This window comes from Oncorhynchus tshawytscha, linkage group LG06 (genome assembly GCF_018296145.1).
Source record: "Oncorhynchus tshawytscha isolate Ot180627B linkage group LG06, Otsh_v2.0, whole genome shotgun sequence".
Lineage (NCBI taxonomy): Eukaryota > Metazoa > Chordata > Actinopteri > Salmoniformes > Salmonidae > Oncorhynchus > Oncorhynchus tshawytscha.
Window position 1 is genome coordinate 41,002,806 of NC_056434.1, and position 12,634 is coordinate 41,015,439.

Here is a 12,634-nt window from a genome sequence, read left to right on the forward strand (position 1 = left end):
GAAATCTCATTTCAACCTACCAGTATGCCAACAGAGGAGGCAAAATTTGATTGAGCAAACAACCACAAGGGCACACAGGCAGACTTTTCCTCTAATGTAATGTAATGTGTTCCTAAACTGTTCTAGGAACGTATTAGAAAACCTGAGCAATGTTATTGGTGCTTTGTTTCCAGCATTATACAGTACTATTGTCGTAATATAGAAATAAATATAGTTTATAGACTACAAATATATTTAATAGTTTGAAATATATATTGTTTATTAATATAGTTAAACTTTATATAATGTGACATTCATTTAATTGGCCAGTCTCTTAGTCTCAGCTTATTATCTAAGTTCTGAGTGTCTTCAAAGTTTGCGTAGAGATTGTGTACTGTTTGTTACAGTATGTCAAATTTCAGGTCACAGATGGGAGTCATGATTCTATGGAATAATGCTTACCTCAATCAGAATTCTAATCACAGCCTGTTTCATATCTGGCCCTGTGCTGTCCTCTGGTGTCCGCAGAGCCCCTGACCCCACCCATCTCATTGTCTCCCTCCTGGCCTCTCCACTGTCAACTGAGGGAGGATCTGCATTCCAAGTGGCACCATATTCCCTTTATAGCGCACTACTTTTGACCAGGGCCTATAGGGCATTATGTAGGGAATACAGTTACATTTGGGACGCACGCCTAAACATATCTGTCCCCTAGGCTGATCCATTCACTGGCTTCTATCTGTGAAAATCCCAAATAATATGTGACGACTGCATTAGCCAATCATCTGACTGATACACAGTGGCATGCATTTGCTCCCAGCTCTCTGCAATTTTTGGATGTCTCGTCTATTCATTTGAGCTTGGCTGGACTTGGTGCAATTTAGGTGATGATGGTGTGTGTGCATGCATACGTGTATTCATGTGTCTGTGTGCATTAAATGTCTCTCTTCTGGCATGTGTTTATTTATGTGGGATGCATTTAAACATGACTAAAATAGTTTTTTGAATAGGAGCTCACTTGAATATACATGATCCAATTTTGACTCTCTTTGTGTTCGGGAACATTAGCCACTCCTCAGCCGGATTAGTATGCCAGCTTCTTCAGGCAGAGGTTTGCATCCTGTAGCTCCAACTCCAAAAAGTTCTGGGACACTGTGAAGTCCATGGAGAACAAGAGCACCTCCTCCCAGCTGCCCACTGCACTGAGGCTAGGTAACACGGTCACCACCGATAAATCCATGATTATCGAAAACTTCAATAAGCATTTCTCAACGGCTGGCCATGCCTTCCGCCTGGCTACTCCAACCTCGGCCAACAGCTCCTCCCCCGGCAGCTCCTCGCCCAAGCCTCTCCAGGTTCTCCTTTACCCAAATCCAGATAGCAGATGTTCTGAAAGAGCTGCAAAACCTGGACCCGTACAAATCAGCTGGGCTTGACAATCTGGACCCCCTATTTCTGAAACTATCCGCCGCCATTGTCGCAACCCCTATTACCAGCCTGTTCAACCTCTCTTTCATATCGTCTGAGATCCCCAAGGATTGAAAGCTGCCGCAGTCATCCCCCTCTTCAAAGGGGGAGACACCCTGGACCCAAACTGTTACAGACCTATATCCATCCTGCCCTGCCTATCTAAGGTCTTCGAAAGCCAAGTCAACAAACAGGTCACTGACCATCTCGAATCCCACCGTACCTTCTCCGCTGTGCAATCTGGCTTCCGAGCCGGTCACGGGTGCACCTCAGCCACACTCAAGGTACTAAACGATATCATAACCGCCATCGATAAAAGACAGTACTGTGCAGCCGTCTTCATCGACCTTGCCAAGGCTTTCGACTCTGTCAATCACCATATTCTCATCGGCAGACTCAGTAGCCTCGGTTTTTCGGATGACTGCCTTGCCTGGTTCACCAATTACTTTGCAGACAGAGTTCAGTGTGTCAAATCGGAGGGCATGCTGTCCGGTCCTCTGGCAGTCTCTATGGGGGTGCCACAGGGTTCAATTCTCGGGCCGACTCTTTTCTCTGTGTATATCAATGATGTTGCTCTTGCTGCGGGCGATTCCCTGATCCACCTCTACGCAGACGACACCATTCTATATACTTTCGGCCCGTCATTGGACACTGTGCTATCTAACCTCCAAACAAGCTTCAATGCCATACAACACTCCTTCCGTGGCCTCCAACTGCTCTTAAACGCTAGTAAAACCAAATGCATGCTTTTCAACCGATCGCTGCCTGCACCCGCATGCCCGACTAGCATCACCACCCTGGATGGTTCCGACCTTGAATATGTGGACATCTATAAGTACCTAGGTGTCTGGCTAGACTGCAAACTCTCCTTCCAGACTCATATCAAACATCTCCAATCAAAAATCAAATCAAGAGTCGTCTTTCTATTCCGCAACAAAGCCTCCTTCACTCACGCCGCCAAGCTTACCCTAGTAAAACTGACTATCCTACCAATCCTCGACTTCGGCGATGTCATCTACAAAATGGCTTCCAACACTCTACTCAGCAAACTGGATGCAGTATATCACAGTGCCATCCGTTTTGTCACTAAAACACCTTATACCACCCACCACTGCGACTTGTATGCTCTAGTCGGCTGGCCCTCGCTACATATTCGTCGCCAGACCCACTGGCTCCAGGTCATCTACAAGTCCATGCTAGGTAAAGCTCCGCCTTATCTCAGTTCACTGGTCACGATGGCAACACCCATCCGTAGCACGCGCTCCAGCAGGTGTATCTCACTGATCATCCCTAAAGCCAACACCTCATTTGGCCGCCTTTCGTTCCAGTACTCTGCTGCCTGTGACTGGAACGAATTGCAAAAATCGCTGAAGTTGGAGACTTTTATCTCCCTCACCAACTTCAAACATCAGCTATCTGAGCAGCTAACCGATCGCTGCAGCTGTACATAGTCTATTGGTAAATAGCCCACCCATTTTCACCTACCTCATCCCCATACTGTTTTTATTTATTTACTTTTCTGCTCTTTTGCACACCAATATCTCTACCTGTACATGACCATCTGATCATTTATCACTCCAGTGTTAATCTGCAAAATTGTAACTATTCGTCTACCTCCTCATGCCTTTTGCACACATTGTATATAGACTCCCCCTTTGTTTTCTACTGTGTTATTGACTTGTTAATTGTTTATTCCATGTGTAACTCTGTGTTGTCTGCTCACACTGCTATGCTTTATCTTGGCCAGGTCGCAGTTGTAAATGAGAACTTGTTCTCAACTAGCCTACCTGGTTAAATAAAGGTGAAATAAAAAATTAAACGTAAGGCATAGATTGACCATAATGGAATGTGGGTTGTTTGCATGATACTTCATATCTTTGAATGATTTTATCTTTCAAGTCTACATTTGAATACTGTTGAGAAACTCAGACCTTTTCTTTGGAAATGCAAGCCTGCAGCTTGAGAGTAAAGAATAGCAATTACAGTGAATCCACAATATGTGGGTAACTTTATGTCAATGCGTGGGATCAGAAATGTTCTAGCAATGAAATTTCCTCTTGGCACCCATCGTGACAGTTAAAGAAGATGCTAGTACTTCTGACATGTCAAAAGAGACAATTACCTGACTAAGACGTTCCCTGTCTAACCGGTCCCTGCGTCTCTCGTCGCTCGGCTGGGGATTCTCGTGCGAGTGTTTCATAATGACACATCAAATCAAACAAAAAAGTTTCTGGCACAGAGGCAGCAACATTTCTGGTACAGAGGCAGCCTGAGCCATACCCCATGAACATCAAGACAGTGATAACAATCAGGCAATGGTTTATAAACCAAAGTATTACTTGCGACTTGCTTTACCTTTTCTAATAGTTGTGTCAACTGAGGTACGGTTTATTTCTGATGTCTGATGATGAGAATGAATATAAGCCTTTCTAACCATTTCCCCCATCTCTAGTTGATATACTGTATACTAAAAAACAAAGCTATAGAGAAGCCAATTTAAAGTGATTGTGAGTATACTGTATTTAGAGGCTCTGTTCTCATTGAAAAACAAACATAAATCTCTGTCTCCCCAGGACAGACGAGACACCTGACGGGAGAGACCAGAACAGCAATAGAAATGGTTAGCGTGTGTGTGTTCAGATCCCAGCCTGGCTCATATTGTTTGGGTTATTTCCTCCCGTCGGCCCCTCACCCCCTCCCTCTTTCTCTCTGTACCCATGGACCCATCAGCGCTGGCTTCTGGTGCATAATTGGGTCCATTAACACAGCACATCGCTCTCCAGACACCAACAGCCCAGCCAAACTATTCTCCTCTCTCTCACCAACTATTTCACACTCACAGGGCTCGCAGCCATTATATTCACAGGCAGGAGTAATGGACCTGGCAAATTACAACCGAGCGCTGTTAGCAGCACCACAGGCTCAGCCAGCAAGTCAGCCGCCAGGGACTCACCAGGGACACCAAGCAGCACGGACACCTTTATCTGTTGTTGATTGTGACGCGAGAGATGTAGGGGAGAAAATCATTGTATTAAGTTTCTCAAATGTTTTCTGGGGAGGAAGTACAGGCCCAAGTAAAACAAAAGAAGGGTTTGGGTTAACAGCTGGGCTAGATTAATTTCTCTGCATCATTTCATTGACGAGTTTGTGGAGTATTTAGTTATGTACAGTTGAAGTCGGAAGTACACACTTTACATACACCTTAGCCAAATACATTTCAACTCAGTTTTTCTCAATTCCTGACATTTAATCCTAGTAAAACGTCCCTGTCGTAGGTCAGTTAGGATCACCACTTTATTTTAAGAATGTGAAATGTCAGAATAATAGTAGAGAGAATTATTTATTTCAGCTTTTATTTCTTTCATCACATTCCCAGTGGGTCAGAAGTTTGCAGACACTCAATTAGTATTTGGTAGCATTGCCTTTGAATTGTTTAACTTGGGTTAAACGTTTCGGGTAGCCTTCCACAAGCTTCCCACAATAAGTTGGGTGAATTTTGGCCCATTCCTCTTGACAGAGCTGGTGAAACTGAGTCAGGTTTGTAGGCCTCCTTGCTTGCACACACTTTTTCAGTTCTGCCCACACATTTTCTATAGGATTGAGGTCAGGGCTTTGTGATGGCCACTCCAATACCTTGACTTTGTTGTCCTTCAGCCATTTTGCCACAACTTTGGAAGTATGCTTGGGGTCATTGTCCATTTGGAAGACCCATTTGCGAACAAGCTTTAACTTCCTGACTGATGTCTTGAGATGTTGCTTCCATATATCCACATAATTTGCGTGGTCCCACAGTGTTTATACTTGCGTACTGTTGTTTCTACAGATGAACGTGGTACCTTTAGGCATTTGGAAAATGCTCCCCTGGATGAACCAGACTTGTGGAGGTCTACAGTTTTTTTTCTGTGGTCTTGGCTGATTTCTTTTGATTTTCCCATGATGTCAAGCGAAGTGGCACTGAATTTGAAGGTAGGCCTTGAATCACATCCACAAGGACACCTCAAATTGACTCAAATTATGTCAATTAGCCTATCAGAAGCTTCTAAAGCCATGACATAATTTTCTGGAATTTTCCAAGCTGTTTGGTGTATGTAAACTTCTGACCCACTGGAATTGTGATACAGTGAATTATAAGTCAAACAATCTGTCTGTAAATAATTGTTGGAAGCATTACTTGTGTCATGCATAAGGTAGTTGTCCTAACCGACTTGCCAAAATTATAGTTTGTTAACAAGAAATTTGTAGAGTGGTTGAAAAACGAGTTTCAATGACTCCAACCTAAATGTATGTAAACTTCCCACTTCCAACTGTAGATTTTTGCTCTTTTTATCATTCTCTTACTCTGTTCCATGTGTTGTTTTAATATCGCCCTCTGTTAAGATCCCCATTGTTGCATACTGTATACACACATGCACACAGACAGACAGAGAGATGCACAAACACAAACACACGTACAAACACACATTGTAAAGGCAACACATCAGAGGGCACATAAAGCGTTTCTTTCCCGTTATACACCCAAATCATCACAGGGAGGCCTGCATAGAACGTGGATCGATAACTGCAGAGATGTTAGAGACCAGCAGCTTCTTCTGGTTCTCATGCCTAATTAATCATGGACTCACTCATACATACATATCAGCCCCTGAGAGACCAACACACAACAGTGATGGCAGACCAACAGATAAAACTGGTAAATGGATCCGCATGACTGTGTTAAAAATTCAATTACACATTTGTTACTCTGTATTTAGTGTTTTCTCTCCAACCACATGTTCATTTTATGCACTAGGGAAAGGGGAATACCTAGTCAGTTGTACATCTGAATGCATTCAACCAAAATGTGTCTTCCACATTTAACCCGACCCCTCTGAACCAGAGAGGTGCAGAGGGCTGCCTTAATCAACATCCACATCTTCAGTGCCCAGGGAACAGTGAGTTAACTTCCTTTCCCAGGGGCAGAACAACATATTTTTACCTTGTCAGCTCGGGGATTCGATCCTGCAACCTTTTGGTTACTGGCCCAACGCTCCTACCCGCCATGCTACTTGCCGCCCCACTAGTACAGTGATATAGAATCTCTCGCTCTCTCTTTCTCTCTCTCTTGCTCCCACTTTCTTTCTCTCTCTCTCTCTCCCTCACTGCCTCTCTCTCTCACTGCCCCCCCTTCTCTCTCTTTCTCTCTGTCTCTATCTGTCTCTCTCTCTGTCTCTCTCTCTCTCTCTCTCTCTCTTGCACGCTTGTACAATTTGGCTGAAAAATAAGAATTCACCTTGCGTACCCTCAAAACCATTATCAACATAATTCTGAAACCTTGTAACTCATACAGTGTGAATGTCCTAACGTCATAGTCCAACCAGTGTATCTAGCAGTGAATTATACTCCTGATTATGCACTGCGACTGCCCTTTGTTCTAGTGAAGGTGAGTTGTACAGCTTGTCCCCTGAGTATTTATGACTGGTAGTTTTTTAATGTCATAATGTAATGTATTATAGTATCCTTTATGAAACCTGAGGGTCACCTTGCAAAAAAATAGGACTAAACATATATCCTGATTAAAACGATACACGTATCACTTCAGCAGAAATCTTTTAGAATGAGCTGTACTTTTTTAAGTTGATGACGTTCTTTTTAATTCCAGATATGTGGCAAAACTGTAAAGTTGTTTAAGTCAGTAATGCTATGCATATTTGTATGAATAGTCTTGTAGACATAAAAATCAGAAAATATTCAATTTTGATAATGAGTGTATCAATATCAACCCACTGTAAAATCAAATACTCATATCAGATACAAGACTAAAACCTAAACCCACCCATTTAATTCCTCTTTTTCTAAAACAGTGAGAAACAACAAAGACTTCAAAATAAATGTAGTAAAATAAAATATATCCCTCAACCACAATGGTGTTCATGCATACCACTATCTTAACACTTAATGACAAATTGAACCTAAAGGACTGTATAGTAGGTAAGAAAAATATCTCTCATCCACCATGGAAAGTTTTTCAAGGTCTGTTTATTTTTCGCATACCGATGCCATTATGCACATACTGTACTTGACAGGGGAGCAACCCGACTGGTTCAGTCATCACTTCATGTCTTAAATGGCCCAAAGCATTTTCATATTACAGTCATGCCTCATTTCAGTTATGTATCTGTGACAAAGATGTTTTTTCCTGGCTGTAAAAAAAAACATGTTCAAATTCTTAAGATTAGATTTGAACATAGCGTTGTTATTGCTTTATCTGTTTTCAATATTTACAGCTATTGCCATGTTGTCTCTCATTCAAATGCAGATATTTTGTATGGAGTGTGTGTAACTCTCCTACTGTAAATCACTTGTTACAGTAAAACACTGCATTCCATAAAAACACATTTGTGATTTGGAAAAAAGCAGCAAGACAGCGAGTTACAGACTAGCAGGAAACATTGTCCATTTGAACCCACATACTTAAAAAAAAAAAAAATGTTGACTTTTATTTAACTAGGCAAGTCAGTTAAGAACAAAATCTCATTTTCAATGACGGCCTAGGAACAGTGGGTTAACAGCCTGTTCAGGGGCAGAACGACAGATTTGTACCTTGTCAGCTCGGGGATTTGAACTTGCAAACTTTCGGTTACTAGTCCAACGCTCTAACCACTAGGCTTTTCTGCCACCCCACTTTCAGGTCATATGTTCCTGACAAAACTCTTTTGATTAGTAAGTGAAGCTTTTCAATGAAAACAGAATCATAACACAGGATCAACCATTGATCCATCCACCTGTCAGTCAAATCAGTAAATCATTTTTTGAACTAAGCATTAAGGCACTGCTTTATGCAATTGATCCCCAGGAAAAAGCTTGAGTACATGAGGCACTCTCCACTGGTTCAGAATAGAGGAATGATGAGACGGACTGTTATGGACCTTGTCCATCTGGGTCCAGTTTCTCTTCTTCACTCAGCCCAGTGCCCATCGTTTTCAGTCCAGACCCCATGTCTGCACCTCTCTCTGTATTGGCGGCTCTTCTCCGACGTACAACCACCACAGCTGCTATCACTGCCACGATTAGAAGCCCAGCCAGCGCTCCACACACAGCAATAAAAATGGTGTTGTCTGCTTCTTGTTCCACAGGTGTGTCAGTGTCTGGGTCCCTTTTCTTTGGTGGGATAAAGTCAGTGTTTATGCCTCTGTCTTTATCCTCTGGTTTCTCTTTTGGAGTCAGAGACGTCACCTGTTTAGAAATGCATGTTTCCATGTAGTCCCTGTAGTCTTGCCAGATGCTGTCCTTGTTGCCATCGTCATCATTGTCATCAGGGTATTCATCATCATCATCATCATCATCTTCATCATCACTGACTATGTAGTTGTCATCGTCAATATAGTCTGGGCTCCCCAGAACCACGCACCAGTACTCTCCCCTGTCCCCCTCGATAAGGTCGGACAGTTGGAGAGAGGAATCCTGCTCAGAGAAAACCACCCGGCCCTTCAGGTCCGCAGGAATGATGATAGTTTTATTCTTTGAGTCCAGAATCAGGTGTTCTTCTTCCAGAGGTTTTCTGCGATACCACTCCACCATTGCACCCCTGTGAGACTCCTCTCTGCCTTGGGCACATTCTAGAACAACATCCTCTCCATCTGAAAACTGTCTCTCAGTGGGCTCTCCACTGGGGCAAAGAACCAAGGCGTACTCAGCAACAAGTAGTGAGGCAGAGAAACATTTGTATTCACCAGAGTAGTTGGCAGAAAGTACATGAACGATCAATGAGAAGTTATCATCATCATCATCATCATCATTATCATCACTGACCAAGATGGCCGACTTTACTGACTTTGAGTTAACATTGCCCATAGGTGCCTCCCATCTCTGATCATGGTTCTTCTCCTCAGAAGGACAGGTGAGAACCACTTTCTCTCCCACAGACGTGAAAACAGTCTTGGGGTCGATCTCATCATTGTTGGGGTTGTAGATTTTCTGGAAGCTGAGGCATCTCTGTCCATCCATGACCAGGCAGTAGAAGTGATGGCTGTCCTTCAGAACACTACCAGAAACATTGAGTGAGATGCCTCCTTTCTTCACTGCAATGACCTCCCGTAGCTCCTCCTGTAGGGGTACCGAAGACAAACTGGTGTCCAGGAAGGAGGTAGCCTTATAGTTGGGGAACACCTCATGGTACCATCGAATGGTCTTCCCCTCCAGGCTTGTGGCAGTGATGTTACACTTCAGTTCAGCCCCTCCGTCGGACCGCACAGAGATATCCACAGAGCTGATTTCCTCGTCGCACACAGACAGCTTGTGTTCATGTTTGTTGGCCAGTGCCTTGTCCTTCCAGCATTCCCTCCTGTACACGCCCGAGTCAGACTGTCTGAGCTGACTGATCTGGAGGCCCAGGAGCTGGAGCTGGTTGGTGAGTCTGACGCGGCCCACAAAGTCTGCAGGAGGCGAAGGGGATGCCACCTCGTCTGAGGAATTACCAATCAGCTGTTCTCCCTCTGGAGCTGATCTTAAAACAGTGATATAGTCGACTCCAAAGCAGTAGCCCATTTCTATTTCACCTCCCTCTAGTCTGAAGATGGACTCTGGTACCTCTGGCACCTCAGAGTAGGCTGTGCCAACTAGAACGAACAGCAGAAATCCTATTTCCCTAAAGTTGTTCATTCTATGCCGTATTGTATTCCTTGTCCATGTGTTTGTCAGACACTCGGGATGTGCCTTTCAACTATGCCAGCTCAGAGTAACCTGTTCTGGGTTGTCACTGAGATCCTCCCCATTAGGTCATATCTCAGCTGCCCCCCCTTCCCCCACACATACACACACACATGCACGTGTGCGCACACACACACACAAGCAAACACACACACACACACACACACACACACACACACACACATACACACACACACACACACTGTTTCTTTCCTTATCTTGCTAGTGTGGACCTGAGCATGGGAAAAGTGTCAGGTGTAGGTGGAAAGTCATCAAAAGTGTGAGTGAGAAGGGCATTAGGAAGACAAAACAATAAGTGTGAGGAAAGAAAAGTTGTTCCCTGCTGTCACTTTCTAGTGCTGATGGTTGGACTGGTTTGACTCAGTCATTGGGAGCAGTTTATCACCATGCCAAGGGCCTCTGAGGGCAGCTGTAAGAGAGACGTGTATGTGTGTGCGTGCGTGTTTGTTTGTCTTCTTGCATGAATGCATGTATGCAAGTGCATACATGCATGGTTATGTTCCTCCCATTGTTCAAAGTGTTGGAGGTTATAACTTGCTCTGTATCTAGTTCGAGCTGATCACTTCTGTTGTTTGATGGTAGTCATTTAGTGTGCATGGTTTAATGGAACCAAAGGCAAATCCAAGGCCAAAGTACTTGGGGAGGCCAACTGTATATCCTAGGGCAAGGTTATGGATGGGCAGAAAGGCATGCAGGGATGTCATTCTGCCGCACAACATGCTACATGTGGCTACATTGTACAGTTGTTAATTTTAGGTTGATTTCATTACACACTGGGCGCATTGTGCACTTCGCTCTTTTTACACAAGGCGTTTTCTCATATCTCATTTTTGTCATTTCTTCAGTTGTGACACTGAAGCATGTGATTTTCTCTAGCAATTTAGAAGCATTCAAATTTAGGCTGATCATAATGTTATTGATTAATTATTTTGTTCTTAATACAAGCAAGGACATTTTATAGACGGATAACATTGAGTTCAAGCATCAATCTGTAATTACAATAGAAAAAAAAGTTGTGCGATCAAAGAGCTAATTGAAGTGATTTTTACAATGATGTCAATGGGCACCGGTCCCCAAAAATGGTCCAGCCACCATCTTCATCCCTGACCTCACTACAAAAACCATGATTACATGAGCTAAATACAATATACAATAGGTACTGCTGATTTGATAGATCTAATTTATATTCTATAGTACCTGTCTTGCAGCCTGTATATAAGCCATTATCCTCAGGTGCCTTTTATGTTGATGCAGACTTACAATAATGAGTCCCAATTTCCTCTCAGTCACTAGATTGGGAATCTGCAGACATTTCCTGAGCTGGGCTAGAACAGCTTGTGGAGCTGGTGATCAAGCGGTGTGATTAAGCCCCAACTGTGAGAAACTCTGCCTCTCTCGGTTCACTCCAATTCAGCTCTGTGCTGATTACAGTGATCAGTGTCTGTTCTGTTTTCTGCTGCTTCTGAGATGCATCGACTGCTATTTGATTTGAAATGTACATTTGCCAAAACACCCTAATTACTGGAAGTGTATGGTGCAAGACTGAAGCTCTGAGGGAGAAAATTATATTTTCCTTCTTTATTATTTTAGTGTGCATTTTCAGCTTGAATCATTTTAGTCTGCCTTTTAGTTTGAGTCCCTAAGAGATGAGTTTGGATGTTTGCAGTATCTCTCTTCAACTGTGCATTACCGTTGATGTACACTTGGTTGCGCTGTGGTGCAGTTACAGATAGTACCATACAGCCAGTCCACCAAAGAAGCAAAGTTCAGTTTCATAACAAAACGTCATATCCACTGGCTAGGATATTTATAATTATAAGCAGGGTGGTTTGTACCCTGAATGCTGATTGACTAAAAGCCATGGTATTTCAGACCACATATAGCAATGGTATGACAAAAAATTACTCTGGAGTTTGTGGTATATGGCCATAGCTAAGGGCTGTATCCAGCCACTCCGCATTGTGTCGTACATAAGAATAGCCTTAGCCATGGTATATTGGCCATATACCACACCTCCTCGGGCCTTATTGCTTAAATAACCCTCAGGTACTACTGTGGGCTAACTAGCTTATATACCGTTATGTACTTATTTGTTGTTTTTATTTGGAAAGTACAAGGGATGTGAAAGAACATGCGTGTGAATTTAAAGAACAGTTTTGTCCTCCAAACATCGTCAAAGTATCATCACAATTCATTCTGCTTTAGCAGCCTATCATAGCTGTCTAGGCAGCTAGCTGGTCAACTGCTATCATTCACTGACAAACCAATGTTGTTATGACTGATGTGATATTTGTACAATTATTCATTATTACTAAGTTATTTAGTGCTGAGTTTATGTTCACTTTGTGTTGAATCCCAACAAATCATTTTAGTGTATTTTGTATGGTCAAGGATCTGTAGCTAACTAGCTAGCTAGCTATCTTGAAAATGTCTGTTATATCACACCTAGGTCAGACCTGCAATGGTCTGTGACTGTGCACCC